The sequence below is a fragment of the Brassica napus genome, chromosome C2 (genome assembly GCF_020379485.1).
Source record: "Brassica napus cultivar Da-Ae chromosome C2, Da-Ae, whole genome shotgun sequence".
Classification (NCBI taxonomy): domain Eukaryota; kingdom Viridiplantae; phylum Streptophyta; class Magnoliopsida; order Brassicales; family Brassicaceae; genus Brassica; species Brassica napus.
In genome coordinates, this window is record NC_063445.1 from 35,504,803 (window position 1) to 35,517,480 (window position 12,678).

A 12,678-nucleotide genomic window follows, 5' to 3' on the forward strand; every position below is an offset into this window, starting at 1 on the left:
TGGATTCTTTTTATGGTTCTTTCATCTTTAGATTGAATAATTTTATGAATAGTTTTATAAAATATAGTTTTGTAGAATATATATATATATATATATATATATATTATTTAAAATATTATATTTTAATAAGTTTTTATCAGTTTTAAGAACTAAAATGTAAAACATAAAATATTTAAGGTTTAATATAAGGTTCTGATTTTGGATAGAAACACTATCAAACCTTAAATTTCAAGTTTTGCTAAACATTTAAATAACGATATTTCTGATGATTTTCTAAGAGATTTTCTCTTTAATAAATTTGGTTCGTTAGTTGTTTTTAACTACTAAAGAGTAGAACTCTAGTTTATTAAAATAATATAAGGATTGTTTTATTTGGATAAATTTAAATACATCAGGATATGGTATACCTATTTTGACATTATAATATCGAACTGCATGCACATGATATAGGTGGACGTAACGGAAATTCCTAATTTTCAAAAGAAACAAGATTACGAGCATTAAAAGTTGACAATCTTAAAAAAAAAAAATTCGTGGAATCTCCCTTAATCCAGTAGTTTGACGAAGGGTTCATTAATGATTTTACACCAGAAAATCTGAGTTTTAATTTTCGGAGAAGACGGAATTATGTGAATCAAGAGAGAAAAAACTTACAAACATGGCGCAAAGGGTACCGTTAAGCGTGGATCCCATAAAGCGGCTCAAGTGATGCAGTCAGAAGTAAATCCTTATACAGCAGGTAGATTTGTTGGCTGTAAAATCGTCTGTAATATTTCTCATAGTTGTAATTGCATAATTATTCGGTATTAAAAAAAAATTAACATTCTTTGAAAATTTATGAAAATACGAGATCGTACAGAAAGGTTTTTGCTGACCAAGTCCAACGTCAAAGACTACAATTATCTTAAATTCTATATCTGATGATTGATTTGCAAGCAGCTTCGTTGCATTTAGATTATAAATTGATGGGAAAATCATATTTTAATAAAACTAGTATTGCTTTATTATAGAATATTAAATTAAAGGTTTTCTTAACCAAGTCCACGGTGCCGTGCTTGATACTAAGCAGATCAAACATTGGCTTTAGGGCCGACAAGAACTATTTAATTTAGGGGCCACGTATAAACTACATTTCTCTCTAGTTTTGGTTAGAGGTGGGCAAAAAAACCAAACCGAACCGAGTCAAACCAAACCAACCGAACGAAAACCGATTCAAACCGAACCAAAATCTATTTCAAACCATTCGGTTGAAAATTTCTCCAACCCGAAACTGAACCGAAAAACCGATGTGTTTTTGTAATTATCTAAATTAAAAATATTAGTAATACCAATGTACTAAAATTCTAATACCAAACCACGTATTTTCCATTTTTTTCATTCATTAACATATATTCTTCTAACCTAATATGCAATCATCAAAATATTTGATTGAAAAAAATAAAAAACTCTGTATTTTTATATTCTTATATATGTAAACGTGGATGTTAAATCTAAACCTAAAACCTAAAGAAAATTTTATTAAAAAAAAAAGTTCTTCTCCGTAGCGTCACATGGAAGATGATTCATTGCAAGTTTTTAATAATGATATAAGAGACATTACTAATGATGTTGGTTTTTTTTAGTTAACTTTCATTTGTTTTAATTTTTATATACTTTTTGTGATTTTTTTAAAGGTTTTTGTTTCAGTTTTATATTTAATTTAGTTCACATAATTTATGTTTACATAATTTATGTTTTAAAACATAATTTTTTTACAAAAAATAAAACTAAGAAAAACCTAATTAAACCGATCCAAAAACAAACCGAACCAAACCGAATACAAACCGAACCGAACACAAACTGAACCGAACCAAACCAACCTAACTATGGTTTATCTCAGTTGGAAAAATACTAGAACCAAACTAACCAAACCAAACCGAACCCGAACCAAACCGAGAAAATAACCGAAGTGCCCACTCCTAGTTTTGGTGACAAAGGTTAGGTATATTGTTCAAGAGTTCATGGGTTCGAACACCTGGGAACACTCACTAATATTTTCATGTTTTATTTAGATCATGAGCCAAAACTCTTTTTTTTTGCTTCTGGGTCGGAAATTGTTAGGTCCGGCCTTGCAAATCCATACATTTACATTTAAAGTTAAACTAGATTTTGATCCGCAAGTCCGTGCAGATATTTTTTTTATTTTATAAATATATAGATATTATTAAAAATATTTTAAATATATAATTTCCATTTTAGTGTTATATATTTTGTAACTCTATAATATTATTGTTTATATTTTTATTCAACATTATTAATATATAGTGATTTGTGCAATATATTTTACTTTGTTACTTTCTAATATATTTTAAAATTAGGTACAATAAAATAACAATCTGAAATAATCAAATAGAGAACCTCCTCCAAAATATGTTTTTTCTTTAATTTATACATTTTGCATAGAGTACATTTTAAAAATATATTTATTTATATTATAGAAAGTATATATGCTTAAGATAATTTATATTTACATGTTGTGTTTAAAAACATATATACTTTAACATATATCATTTTAGTATTTTATGGGATTTACAAATAAAAACACTATTATGTTTAATTAATATAAGCCCTATTATTTTAGTAAATTTTATACATATTAGCATCTATCATATTATTTTGGTAAATTTTATTGATGTATGATATTTTTGGATCTTATGATATTAAATTTCTTTTTTTTTTTAATTAAGATTTCAAAATATTAGATTACTTTAATTTTTACAACATATAGTTTGTTTTTCGTTATCTATGATTTCATCTTTTGTAAAATTTGAAATTTTATTATTTTGAGTTTGAATAATTATTTTCAAATTGTATATTTTGTCAAGAAAACTTTGGAAAATTACACGAGTATTTTTTAGCTTGGAAAATTACATGAATTTTGAATTTTTGTTACTAATTAAAATATTATTTTAGAAAAAATATTTGAACTTTTGGTAATGCTTTCTAAATTTTCTAAACAGATTTTTTTTATAATTAAAATAATTTTTTATAATTTAAATTTGATTTGTCATTAATATTTTAAATGAATTATTAAAATTTCATAGTTTCTAATAACATATTTTTAAATAGTATATGAACTAAAGGTTATTATATAGAGAAAATTTGGGAAAATACATTTATATGAGATTTTAATTTGAAAACTACATCATTGTTTATTTATTTTGAGAACTACACTTTTATAAATGTAAATTAACTAAAGTATGCAATCTGGATATTTAAAATTATTTTTATATAATTTTGTCATAATAGTTATTAAAATATTTAAACTAACAACTTCACAAGAATGGTATTTTTATTTATTTTCTTTTCGGAAACAATACTATTAAATCTACAGAATATCTTTTAAGTATATCTTAATTTCTTTTGAAAGAAAAACAAAACGAAGAAGTGTTTTCTTCATCGTTTTTTCTTCTTATTTCTTTTAGTTATCCATTTTTATGAAGCATAATTTCTGTTATTTTCTTGGTTCTGCATTTCTATGTTGTATATATTTTCCGTCTTATAGTTTTTTATTTTGTGTCATTCACATATTTTTATTCTGCTTTTACGAAATTTTAATTTTAGGAGTGATAAATTCTAAAGCAATCATAGATGCAATCATATAATACAAAATAGATCCAGATAAATCTGAATTTAGAGAAGGGCTAAACACTTGTGGATAATCACAAAGAATCAGAAGCTGCCACTGAGAAACGACCTGAACATGGAGCATAACATTTTCTTACAACATTTAGAAAGTACGAAAACATTCTTCCTATGAATGATTCATCATAACAACGCAATATCCAAATAACAAATATGATATCAGTTTGTCCATGTATTTATAGTGTGATCTACGTAAATATATTGGAAAACATTTATTAAACTAATATCTATAAAAACTAGCACTCACTAACGGTTGGTATCATATTTCAGAAAAAAACAACACAAACAAATTGTCTTCATGAACGCACCGTGACAAAATTATATCTAAAAATGATTATATAAAATTTTTATTAACTTCTTGGGAGTCTTGAGTTTTTTTTTACAAACTAAATTAGGTACGAAAATAAAATAAAATTATAAATTATTGATCTAATATATAATGCTAGAAATGTTATGTGTAGTATGGTGACTATAATTTTTGCTTACAACGTACGTGTAAGTTGTTATGTAGATTTTAAATTCTTCCTGAATTGCCCTTTTTAAGTTTTCATCCCAAAAATAGCACCTCAAGCTAAAAATCACAAATATAGCATTCGGTAATAGGCTAAAAGACTATAATACTTTTACACACCAATCTATCTATATATATAAAGTTGAGTTTTTCCCTTCTTCTGCCAAGTGGCAAGGGAATTTTACGACACGTGTCATCCATGTATTTTTTTTTTTACATTTTAGGTCCTTCTTCTTTTAGATTATTGCAATTTGGCCAAGTACTTTCTAATTATGCACTATCTACTCTTTTAATATTAACCATCTTTGTATAAAATTTGATAATTTATTTTATTGGTCACTAAAATTTAAGATGAATAAAAAATAAATAAAAAATAAATAAATAATTTTAAATATTTTCTATTATTTTTGTTATTTTACCATTTTCTATTATTTTATGATGAGAGGATTCATGATGAGGAAGAAGAGAAGCATGACGAGCAAAACCAAGATAAACTTATGTATGCAGACTCCCAATCACAACAGGATATGTATGATTCGGGAAGAGGCGGTCGGTATGGATATCGAGGAAGAGGTCGTGGTAGATTTGGATATCAACAAAACGGATATTATAGGCAAGAGAGAGACGCATCAAAGGTTGAGTGTTACCGATGTGATAAGATAGGTCACTTCGCTCAGAACTGCCCTACAACTTCCACAAATAACCAAACTTATAAGAAAAAACTAGAATACAACGCATAATCTAAACCTACAACTTCCACAACCAAAAGAAAAAAGCCAATTATACTATAGTAACACTAACTCAATAAAAGTTTGGAGCCAGAAAAAGATCAACAAAAAAAACTAACTTACCTCATCTTACCAATAATATCATGGATAGAACAAGCAGATGTTAGAAAAGATAAAATGATATTCCTTCTGTTCCAAAATATTTGATGTTTTGAGTGTATGAACAAGAATTAAGGTATACACTTTTTTCTAAAAGAAACATTAAAAATATAAACCAAAATTAATTCATCCAATCCTTAAAAATAAATATAAAACATCACTGGTCACACAGTTTTCAATAAAATTTAAATTAATACAAAATATCAAAACATCATCTATTTTGAAACATCATAACTTTTCTAAAACATCATCTATTTTGGAACAGAGGGAGTAAAATATAAGACAAAACATTCCTCCGAGCTCAAAGGAGCGTGATCAAGCACCAACCCAAAAAACCCAAAAAACCCAAAAAACCAAAAAGGTCAGAGAAAGAATAATCATCAGGAGACCAGAGTCACCACGAAACAAGAAGACACATGCCTCAAGCACCGTAATCACAACCACCAGCTAAAAGGTAAGAAGCACCTCACAAACTAAACAAGCACATACAAGACGTTCATGCCAGCGAAGAACCACAAAGCTCTAAGTAGAAGAGACCAAAGCTCCAAAGACTAACTCCGCACACCTACACCAAGGAAAGTAAGAGAAGAAAAGAAACAACCTGAGGGAGGGAGAATGGAAGCCTACCACCGAAAAACAAGAGCTCAAACTTTAGACTAGAAATAATCTTTCAAGCACACAAAGCATACACATAAGAAAACACTATCCAAACCTGGAGTAGCAAATATGGCGAAAAAAAGAGCCACCAGAGAAGCGAGCAGCAATGAAAGGTGCAACAAGATGAGAGAACAAAGATAGAAAAGGAGACGAAACAAAATCATCAAACCGTGGAGCCATCCTCGAGCTATGAAAAAGAGCATAGAAGTCAGATCACCAAAAACCAGATCTTGAAAACCAAGACGAGCAGAGACTATCGACGGCAAGTCAACGAGAGGAAGACAACATCGAAGACAACATCAAAGACAACTGAACTCTGACTCAACCCAACAAGATGTAGTTCCTAAAATTAGCCAAAATCTAAAAAAGAAGAGGACCAATATTGACCAAAACAACCTACAACACATTGAAAAACAACCGCATAATTGGGAATTCGTAAGCATGATCTATAACAAATACCAGATAATATCCCAAGAGATGAATGTGAGGAAAAACAAGAACACAAAGGTCAGTCTTTTCTCAGTGATGGCGAGAAGCACCGCACACCGGAAAGGTAAGCGAATTACATAGATGAGGACGGCTCAGGGTCAAAATATGGAGAGTGGGCAAAAAACATTTTAAAAGAGTAATGTTCAAAATATGACAAATTAAAATACAATTCTGACGCTAAAACCATCAATCTTAAAATTAACAAATGCCTAAATGCAAAGTTATTAAAATTAAATATAATTTACATTAAAAGCTCACTTCACCACACAATTACTATTATACACACAACAACACATTATTGAAAAACAAACACATAATATATTAACATATTACCTAATACTACATAACACAATAAAACATCAAATAATTCTCTTTACAAATAAGAAAGACCACTTAATTACATCATCCAAAAAATCATATCTAACCGTAATAAAACAATATCCCGCGCTAAGCGCGGACACCCTTCTAGTATCAAATATAATTTTTTTAAAAAGTGTTTCTCTTTCGACATTTTTGGCGACGAACACCGGCGACGCTACCGACGAACTGACGACAACATCGGTGAACTAACGACGACACAGGCGACGATAGCAGTGTTAAAATCACCGTGATTCTACGTCGACAACACTCTTAACAATCTAAATTGAAGCTTATGCATGTAAGTTTGAGGATTTTCAATTGTTATTTGTAATTAGGGATTTTGATTCAAAATTTGGGGGTTTCGTTTCGGTGATGTCATAGGAGCATTTCAACTGAAACGAATGGAACCTTTTTTTTATATTCTCAGTAAAGTTTACCATAGCTATGGAGATAATTGGTTTTTTTTGTCAAGTTATTTTCTTCACTCTTGTTGTTTCAGATTTATAGGCTTGGAGCTTCTATTGTCGGCACTTCACTTCACCACACATTCTGATTTATGGATCAGATTCTTGAATCCATAAACTCCTGCTACAGATATGCAATGCTCATGTGCTGAAGAAATCTGAGGTGGTTCTGTCTACGACCCTGCCTATTACACCTCTCTTTTTGAAGAGACTCAAACCAATATGAATTCACCAAAGGTAACACATGTGACTTTTGTTTATAGTCAGGCATAGGTCCTTTTTAGTGCTGAGTTTGTGTAATTTTATCTAATTAGGTTTCTTAAATTAAGTTATTTTCTTGTTTGAGTGTCTGTTTCTTGCTCAAAACGTTTTAGCTGTAGTGGATGCAATACAATATACTGAGTCAGAAGTTCTTTGTTGTTTGCGTAAGATTCTTCGTGAGGTTATAAACCTGAGCAAGACAATTTGTGTAATTGTCAAAACAAAGTTATAGCTTTTTCTTGTTCTCGTTAATCGCAAATGTGACTCGTTAAACTATTTGGTACTGTTTGTAGCTGAAGAGAAACACCATTACCTGAGAAGTTGTTCTACTAAAGACAAAGCTCTGTTGCGTTTGTTGTCCAACGTTGGAAAGGTCCTTGGAAGTTGTTGAAGCTCAAATCAAAGGCTGCTAAATTTTGGGAACACAAGGTTTTGAGGTAATGTACCTTTGATTATGTTCTTTTCTAGACAATGTTGATTCTGTTGATTATGTGTGGTATTTTATCCGCAATCCCAATGTTCTTGAGTGTGACTGAGATGGTTTTTTTTTTTGTGAAAATTTGTGGGGTTTTTTTTTTTAGTTTCAGGAAGGTGTTTCAAACTTTCAGGATACCTTTCCAGAAAATTCGATACTAGAAAATTTGAATTTTTTTTGGCTTGGTTACGAAGGACAACAACGTGATGGGAGATTCAATACATGTCATGCTAAGACTATGTTTTTGAACTTTGATGGGTTTCCAGAATAGTAGAATATAAGTGTGTTTCTTTCTAGCAAAATTTTATATTATAACGTTAGAAAGAATTTTAGAATTTCTGGATGAGTTTCCAGAATAGTAGAATATAAGTGTGTTTCTTTCTAGCAAAAAAGTTTAACCTAAAAAAAATGAAATGAGATTAAAAAAAAAACTAATGATTGATATCTGCATATTTGGGAAATTTCAAATTGTGATTTAGAATTTTGGAGAAAAAAAGAACAAATATACATCTACTAGGTTTCGAACACGAGATCTCTGGGAAAGGGGGAATAAAGTGTGGCCACTAGGAAAATGTGTTTCAATTGTTTGTTGATGTAAAGTAAATGAATATAATCCAATGAGTGTTATTCAATTAAAAAATAAAAAGCGATCCAACTCCAAGGGGAATCGAACACGGGATGAGGCAAGTGTTTCAGTTTCGTAAGAGTGGGAGTTTAGCCGCTAGGCTGAGGAAAATCATCTGGTAGAAGCTAAAACATAAATGTATTTAACCATAAATTTTATATTATAAAAGTTGGAAAGAAGTTTGGAATTTCTGGATGGGTTTCAAGAATAATTGAATATTAGTGTTTTCCTTTTTAGCAAAGAAGTTTAAACTAAAAAAATGAATTCAGACCAAAAACTAAGGATTGATATCTGCATATTTGAGAAATTTCAAATTGTGAATTGGAATTTTTGAGAAAAAATGCATTTAAACCTAAATTGTATATTATATAAGTTGGAAAGCATCCAACTTGCACCAAATGTCAAGTTCGAAGTTCAGCTTGCACCCAGTCACTTAGTTTCTTTACCAAAAAAAATAAGCATCCAACTTATTCAGGATAGGCTTCCAAAAGAAAATATATATGTGGTCTGGTGAATATCACATAACCATTAAATAAACAACATCCAGAAATGATCAATAAAAATGTAAATCATCAACAAACCATTGAAATGAAAAAGAATAGAACAATAGGAAACTTCACCATATAGCAGGATAAGAAAATGTATCAATAGTTTGCTTGTTACAGCTCGCTGAATCAGTAATAAACTGCGTGATTCAATTTGTTTGGAAGGTTTAGTACATGGTCAGGAAGCCTATCCTGAATAGTCTAAGAAAGAAGAAAATCATACCAAAAACTGGATTATCATTCAAAGGAGCATGAGAAGTAAATGTATCAGTAGTTTGCTTGTTACAGCTAGCTGAATTAGTTCAGTAATAACCTGCAGGATTCAATTTTTTTTGAAGGTTTAGTACATGATCAGAAAGTTTATCGTGAATAGTCTAAAAAAAAGAAAATCATACAAACACAAACAAAAAAAAGAAATTAGAAACGATGTACTTGTTTCTCTCTCTGCACAGTAGAACCAAAAACTGGAATATCATTCAAAGGAGTAGGAGAAGCAAATATATCAGTAGTGTGCTTGTTACAACTAGCTGAATGAGTAATAATCTGCATGATTCAATTTGTTTGGAAGGTTTATTACATGATCATGAAGCCTATCCTGAATAGTCTAAAAAGGAAAAAAATCATACCAAAAATCATAACCTGCTCGGACTTGTGCATTCTTTCATCAACTGGTCCCAACTCAATTATGTATCATGGCAGCTCGTCCAACGATGGGTGTCGATCGATATTAGGTGGGTGTGGTAGATCGATGCAATCAGATAAGTGTTGATCAATGCAATCAGATAAGTGTCGATCGATGCTGTTGGGTGGGTGGTGATCAATGTTAGTTTTCGGTGAAGTCTCCAGATCAATTCTCATAGTGTACTGATTGTCATCAAGCTTATGCTCTGAGTCAAGCCCTTCTTCCAGCTCCAAAAAGTCTTCCATAGTGACTTCCCTATCAGTATCCCAATATTCAAGTTTTTCTCCATCCTCTAGTTCCAAAAATTCTTTTAGCTCCAAGAAATATTCTATGGTGATCTCTTTGTCTACATCTGAGGTAAGATAACATCTTGATTCATCGGTGCTCTACAATATCGAGTCTGCAATGTCCTGAGGACAACTCAAAATTTCAAGGATTTTAAGTGATGTCGATCGACAACATGAGTGTATGTCGATCGATGCTGAAGTAGTGTTGATCGATGCTGAAGTCGTAGCCTCATCTACTTGTGGAACCTGAATGTCTGGTTTCTTGATGTGAGTGCTCATGGTTTCAAATTCTTCTTTCTGCTCATTGTAGACAACACCCAACATCTGACTGAAACTAGACATCAATTCCTTCTCCCATCTTTAATCATCTTGTCCAACATATCATCAAGCTTCCTCTGTCGAGTTGTTGTAGCTTCTCTGAAAATTTTGATCAGTAAGGAAATTTTAATGTCCTCTCAGCAGGTTAGAGATCCTGGCTACAGTTGACTGAACCAGCTAAATGCACCTCCAAAGAGAGAGTGAGGGAAAATCTTACAGAGAATGTGGTCTACAGATACTTCATGCTGCTCGCTCACTGAGGCTAACTCCTCAAGCTCCTTGATGTGGTTTCTGAGATCTTCGCAAGAAAGACTCTGGAAGGGGTCTTGACCTACTCAATCATACCATTTGCGGCTCAGATCAAAGTCATTCATCTCAGCAACAACAATCACATCAGGGATTACAGCTCCTTATGCATTAATCATTTATCCTGTGTTTTTGCGAGTGCGATCTTCTTCGTCTCGTAAGATCCCATTCTCATCAAAAATCATTATGAGCACTTCGACATTCTCTGTCTCCCGCAAGTGATATCGATCGACACTTGATGAATAGTGTTGTTCGTCACCGGGGAAATAGTGTCAGGATGAACAGTGTCAGTATAAACAGTGTCATTCGACATGGGATGAATAGTATCGTTTGACATGGGATGAACAGTGTCATTCGGTGCTTGGTTTCACGCTATCAATCGCTGCTGCTTGGAGGGTGTCGATCGATATTTTCCTAGTATACTTATGGATCGTGGGTGAATCAGAAGGCTCCTTCTTTGAAGAACCTAAAAAATCCTCTATTCATAGTTGTTCCTCGTACTAAGATGTATGTGCCTAAAACATACTTTTTATTTTAATAAACTAATATAGAAAAACCTAGCCAAAATCAAACTGATTGAGTCTAATGGTTCAGTTGTAGTACTTAGGGATCGAATCCACATGGAGCGTAGGCATACAATAGTCTCAAGCAAGTCGCGATTAAGCTAAGCTAACATATTATAAAGCAATAGATATAGTAAAGCAAGTTGAACAAGGTAGTTGTTCAGTCGATTGATGAGTTGTTTGATAGAAGGAGGGTTGCCAGACTTAGGGTTTTATTCAGGTTATCAGAACTCAATATATAGTTGCTAAGGTTGATCATAGAACTCGATATCCAATGTAAAAGACAACCGGCTGTCGCCGCGAGTCTAATATATTGACTAAGTCCAGTGTCTCAGCTGTCGTTTGTTAACACGGACCGAGCGTCGATTGATGTTATTGAGTTAGTGTCGTTCGATGCTTCCTTAGGCAAGCTTTATCGAACTAATCTATTGGTTCACTAGTTTTACCAGATCAGCTCAACAAAATTAATTCAGGCATTAAACCATGTTGTCGCGTGCGCCTAACTATCTTATGATCAGGGTTCTAGGTAGCTACTCTAGGACACAAGCTGTAAGAACAATTCAATGAAGGATTCAGTTATCACCCTAGTAATTGTATGTCTTACATGAACATCAAAACTCTAAAAATCCTAGATCTAGCAGGTCGATCTATTCAAACATGTAGTTTGTCACAAAAATCATAGAAGAATAAATATGTAATAAAACCAAGAAGATACTAAAGGAGTTCCAAGATGACTCTGAAGTAGTTCCTATCTTCTTTCCTAACATAAACTAAGAACAAAAGATCTAAAGAAAGCGTTGAAAGCGTAGCCATCAACAATGGCTTAGAAAACATATAAATAGGGTTTAACTCGTGCAGGGGTATACTAGTAATAATTGGTGACATCTGGGCATAAGTCGGTCATCGTTGATTGAAACCAAGGGTCTGTCATTGTTCAACATTCCTTCATCTTCTCGACAACTTCCTCTCGCGAGGCAGACGTACCACTCTTCAGTAAATCAGGAATAACTTCTGTTATAGGTTGATGATTGACCGAAAACCAGCGACATTGGAAAGCTAACTCAAAGCTATATCTTATGTCGAAAGATGGGCTCAATCGAACTGTGGGAAGATCTCCATACATAGCTAAACATCTGACGCGTCTGTGTAGTTCTGCACCTCAAAAGATCCAAATTCACCAAAGTTCTCCAGAACGTACCTAAACCTGAAAACACTCTAAAACATATTAAAAATCCATAATACCATGGCTAAAAACAAGAAAGATGCATGGTATATCAGATACTAAGGTTGCTTCTAGCTCTATGGTGTTAAAGGCCATAGTGCCATAAGGTGCTCTCAACTCGGTAACCCCAACTCATCTGCCAACTCTCACTAGTATAATGCCACATATCCTCCGTGGCAGTCTCGTGCCAACCTTGCAGTTGGATATTCTAATCCCACAAATGTGTGGCTCATGGATAGCGGTGCCACAGATCATATGACAGGTGATTTTGAGAACCTCTTAATCCACCAGACATACAAAAGCAACAATACATTATTCATAGGAGATGGCTCTCCATTGCTG

At 32.2% G+C, this 12,678-nt stretch overlaps 1 long non-coding RNA gene across 1 annotated transcript; it reads left to right on the top strand.

The window, feature by feature from the left end:
* The first annotated feature begins 4,670 nt into the window (after positions 1 to 4,670).
* LOC106395604 lies at positions 4,671 to 12,226 on the top strand. The gene is made up of 3 exons (XR_001279313.3): positions 4,671 to 6,886; positions 7,088 to 7,289; positions 7,607 to 12,226. It is a non-coding gene; the product is annotated as an uncharacterized LOC106395604 (long non-coding RNA).
* The last annotated feature ends 452 nt before the right edge of the window (positions 12,227 to 12,678 follow it).